Below are 5,472 nucleotides of genomic sequence, written 5' to 3'. Positions count from 1 at the left end.
GAGGAGGGATGGGGCTGCCCAAGTGGAGAGAGGTGGAGCCGGGGGAGGGAAAGCCAGGGAATGGTCAGCTCTCCCCTCTCTGCCCCCACAACTCCAACTACCCCTCGCCCCAGCTGGGAATCCTGTCTCCACCGCCCTGTGGAATCCCGATCGCTGTGGGCACAGAAAGTGTCTACCAACTCTGTTGTACTGTACTCTCCCAAGTGGTTAGTGCCATGCTTTGCATACAGTAAGCGCTCAGTAAATACCATTGATGATGATGATGATCCACAGCCCGGTGGATCCACTGCCCTCCAGTTTCCACCCACGCACTGCTGCCCTTGTTTCTCCTTCTTCCCTCCCTGCAGCCTGGGACCTGCCTCGCGACTGCCTCCTTCCGCCTATACCCTCCGACCCTATTGCCCAGGCCTCGCTACCCTCCCAGCCCCCCTTCTGGGTGGCCTCCACCAGGAAGCCTTCCTTGATTTCAGAGAGTCCCTTCTTCCCTGCCACACAGCTGACTCATCCGGCTCCCCCAGCCCACCAGCCCTGTCACTCTGATCTAAGAAACAAACCAACCGAAAGAGTACGTCACGTGCTCCCTCACTGGCATGTTTCTGTCAGCTTCAGCCCTTCTTAGGGTGCCTCAATAATCAGGGTCCCCCAGCCAGGGCTGCAGGGTGCAGAGCCAAAAAACCCTCAGCACTCTCCCCCTCGGTCCTGCGCCTCTTATCCAAGATGTTCACGCTGTGGACTCAAACTGTAATAGTTCCTGCCTTGCAGGTTCTCTGGAAAGCTAATGTCCCACAGTCCAGGGATTCCCCCGGCCTGGGCTCTCTGTCACCCACCGGGGACCATGAGGACTCTCGGTGTGAACGTTCCAGAACGCTTCATCCATGATAGCCCAGTTTCAAACGGAGCCTGGCCCCTGCCCTGAGCATGAGCCATAACAAGGAGAGGAGGGCCATTCCATGGGGCATTGCCCAGGCATCTCTTCTTGTCCAGAGCCTACCATCAACTCCAGTCCCATCATGGTCCTGAGCCTTTCCCTTGCAGAAGAACCAGGAGGGAATGGGCCCGCTGGGTGGGCCCACCCAGTCGTGGGCCATGGGGTTGGGGGCCAAGTCCCACAGGGTCCTTTCCTGCCCGGCAAACATCCCGTGGAGGGCAGGAACTAGATCAGACTCCATTCTCTTGTATCTCCCCCAGAGTTTAGTACAGTGCTTGGCGCAGAGACAGCACTTATCAAATACTGCAAAAGTTATAACACCGAGTCCAACCTATCATTCGTTTTGGCTGGGCTAGTCCAAGCCGACATAGTATGGGTGGGAGGCCCCAGGCCAGGGGACCTTGAGGGAATGGGAAGAGCAGAGCAGAAGGGGTTGGGCAGATTTCTAAGCATTCTGACATCCGGCATCTTCCAGATGCGGGCAAGTAATTTCCTTGGAGCTGGCAGCTTGGATCTTTGAGGGAGGGGGTGACCTGCCCACTCTGGACCAGGAGGTAGTGTGAGGGTGGCGGCAGAAGCGGGGAGGGAAGCCAAGAGACCAGGAGACCCAGAGACCCGGAGAGCAGCATTTCGGGGCAACGTGAGGGGAAGCCGGGGAGAGGGCAAGGTTGCGGCGTGGGCCCCGGGGCGGGCGCCGGCTCGGGGATTACCGCTCCGTTGCCTGCTGTCGGGTTGGAGTTGACGACCAGCCGCCGGTGGCAGGAGCACAAAGACGGTCTGTGCCTGGGACTGGGGTCAACGTGTTCCTGTCCATCACCGGGCAACCTGTTGAGGGGAGCAGAGGGAGGGAAGGGGGGTCGGGGGGGAAAGGGAAAGAGAGGAGCCGTGAAGCCCCAGCCCAGGCCTAAGGAGAAAGATCCTAACACAAGCCCCAAAATGCAGCTTCTCCCCACTCAGTCTCTTCCCAGCCTTCGACGAGGGTGTCTGCCCCTGCTCCCTTACCCTACTGAAACACACATTCACACTGTCTATAAATACACACACATATACTTCTACACACAACCACATCCTCTGCTAAACAGCAGTCAATCAATGGTATTTATTGAGCACTTACTGGGAGCAGAGCACCGTAGTAAGAGCTTGGGAGAATACAATCCAACAGAGTTGGTGCACACGCTCCCTGCTCACAAGAAGCTTATAGTCTAGAGCTTGCCCCGCTCAACGCTTTGAAATGCTCCCTCCTACATATTCACTCTCCAACTCAGCGCGCGCGCACACACACACACACAACCCCTCCCTACCTACATCCCTCCTACTCCCTTGCTTCAGAACAAACTTCCGTACATCCCTTCTCACCCTCCCCTTTCCAGTCACGCTTCCCACAAAAACACCGCCTGCCTAGATTTCCATCTGCTCTTCAACCTAGGCACATTTCTCCAGAAACAGCCCTTGGTCTGGGGGACAGGGACAGGGACTGTGTCCAATCTGCTTCCCCTGCATCCCCCTCATGCTTAACACAAGCCTTGGCACAAATTAAGCCCTTAACAGACACTTCAATCATCGTTACTATCATTCACATAAATACATCTAAACCCACCCACCTTACAATTCCTAGCACCACTTTCCTATCACACGCATTCCTCTCTGCATAGGGCTACATTTTCACCTACACATTCTTTCCAGTACATCCTTGCCTCTTTCCAGATGGACCCACCCTCCCAATAGACATACTCCTGCTTTCATAGGCACACACCTCCAAACATATACACACCCTTCCGTCTGCCCGGCCACACGGCTGGCAGGGTACGCACACTATCCTGCCGGCACAAACACTGGAACTATAAATTGCCATATATCTCCCATCCCTGTAACCTTTCTTAAGTTGGCCAGAAGAAGCTGAAGGTCCCCAGTTGATTGGTCAGGCTCTCTCTCCCTCCCAACCCCTCTCCCTCCCTCCTTCTCTCTTTGTTTTCCTCCCTTTCCCACCTCCCAGACTTTGCCCAAAGCAATTTTGCATTTGGAAAAGACTTCCTGCTCCAAACTGCCCCTCTTCTCTCCCTGTTTTCCCACCCTATTTTAGCAGAACTCAAAGACAGCTCTCCAGGAAGTTTTCCATGATAGTCCACCCACTCCCCAAGCTACCAATCCATCTGGAAACCAACACCTCCCTCTCAACTGCTTTCTAAAATAGTAATAATAACGGTATTTGCTAAGCACTTACTATGTGCAAAGCACTCTAACTACATGGGAGATGGAGGGATAAATTCCCTGAGGGCCATCTGGATTAATAACTGTAGTATTCTTTAAGCTCTCCTAATACGATAAGTACCATACTAGGGTAGATACAAGATAATCAGGTTGGACACAATCCCTGCCCTAAACGGGGCTCACAGTCTAAGGAGGCAGAAAAGTTGTTGAATCTCCATTTTACAGCTGAGGAAGCTGGGGCACAGAGTAGTGGAGACAGGGTGAGAACCCAGGTCCCCTGACTCCCAGTCCTGTGCTCTTTCCACTGGGCCACTCTGTCCTCTAGCATTCTGTGAGTAACTGAAGGGTCCAAGCTCTGAGCCACCTCCTCCCTGTCACCTGGAGCCGGGGTTAACTGGGAAGTGGGGGCCTGGCCTCAGACTCTCCAGAGTAATCCCCACTCCACACCCCCAACCCAGACTCCAGATCTCAGGAGAGGGCCATGCCCCCTACCCCTCAGCCTCTCCCCATAATGAGGTCGACCCACTAACCCACCCAGGCCCCCACCCCAGCCTCTGTCCAGAGCAGGCTCTGGTTGATTGAAGAGTCCCTTGGACCCCACTGTCCAGAGCGACTCGGGTCCCCTCCAATGAGGTGAGGTGGGCCGGGCCTTGAAGGGAGCCCAAGGCAGGGCCCTGGGGACAGCCCAAGGCCAAGGCCCTCCCTAAAACTTGTCTTCATCCGTCAAAGGCTCCAGGTAGCAGGCCGGGGCCAAGGCCCTACTCAGCGCCCAGAACTGGGCAGTGCTGGTCGCTCTGTCTGGATCTCTGCTCCAGGACAGAGGACCCAATTCTTTCTTATGGCATTTGTTAAGCACTTACTCTGTGTGAACACTATTCTAAGCACTGGGGTGGATACAAGTTAATCAGGTTGAACAGAGTTCCTGTCCCACATGGAGCTCACAGTCTAAGTAAGATCCCCAGTTTACAATTGAGGAAATTGAGGCAAAGAAAAGTTAAGTGACTTGCCCAAGGTCACACAGCAGACATGTAGTGGAGTTAGAACCCAGGTCCTCTGACTCCCAGGTCTGTGTTCTTTCCACTAGGCCGTGCTGCTTCAATTAACTGGGAGTAGTCAACCCCAAAACCAACCAACCCACCAACACCACCTGCTCTTCCTCAGCGACCCCACTACCAGGGGATGGGGTTGGGTAGGGGGTCTGGGGGAATTAGTTCCACTACAGGTCCCGTCATGCTGCTTGTTTGTTCCCATTCCACGGTCTATGGCTACGGGGTTGGCCCAGCCTAGGCAATGTCCAGTTGAGGAAGACGAGGAGGGGCTTGCAAGAGAAGGAGCTCTCTGTGCTGGAGCGGAAGGAGAGAGCTCGGGGACGGCTGGGAGCTGGGACCATTTTCTCCCTCCTGGGATGGGCTGTCCAGAGCACCATGGGGGGGGGCGGGGGGGACTTGCTCGCTCTGCCCTAACATCCAGTCGGCAGGCTGGGGGAAGAAGCGCGGCGTAGTGGATAGAGCACGGGCCTGGGAGTCGGAAAGTCACGGGTTCTAATCCTGACTCTGCCATTTGTCTGCTGTGTGACTTTGGGCAAGTCACTTCACTTCTCTGTGCCTCAGTTACCTCATCTGTCAAATGGGGATTGAGACTGGGTGCCCCATGTGCAACAGGGACTGTGTTCAACCTAATTTGCTTGTATCGACCCAGGAGCTTAGTACAGTGCCTGGCACACAGTAAGCACTTAACAGATACCGTAATTATTATATTGGGCTCAGCCAGGATTCTTTCTGTAAGCTCATTATGGGCAGGGAACATATCTGCTAACTCTGTTGTATTGCACAAGCCTCTATACATAATAAGTGCTCAATAAATATCACTGATTGACTTCTGCACTCCAGAGAGCCGATGAGGATGCTTAGTACAGTGCTCTGCACACAGTAGACGTGTAATAAATACTGTTACTATTACTCCATCGATATTAAGCCCAGACACCAGCAGCCCTTGCGAGCTCTGGGGGCGGGCAGGAGATGATTCGAAGATGGCATCCAACCCGGGAGCCGTGATAGTCAGTGGCCATTAGACAATCAGGGGTCACTGTTCCCGGTGCCCAGGGCCGAACCAGTCCCAGGCGGCTCCCCCCGGCCCCGACCCCCGGCCTTAACACACCCACACACACTCATACAAGCTCCCCACCCCTCAGCAGGGCAGCACCGCTGCGAGCTTGGAGATGCAGGGAAAGCCCTTCAGCGGGAAGTCAGATGCTCCAGGATCCCGAGGGCCCCTCGGAGGGTCTCCCGGATCGATGAGAAATTCAGTGAGGATTGCCTGAGGCTGAGAGGCTGGGA

Source organism: Ornithorhynchus anatinus, chromosome 7 (genome assembly GCF_004115215.2).
Source record: "Ornithorhynchus anatinus isolate Pmale09 chromosome 7, mOrnAna1.pri.v4, whole genome shotgun sequence".
Classification (NCBI taxonomy): Eukaryota; Metazoa; Chordata; class Mammalia; order Monotremata; family Ornithorhynchidae; genus Ornithorhynchus; species Ornithorhynchus anatinus.
Note: the sequence above shows the minus strand (reverse complement) of the source record.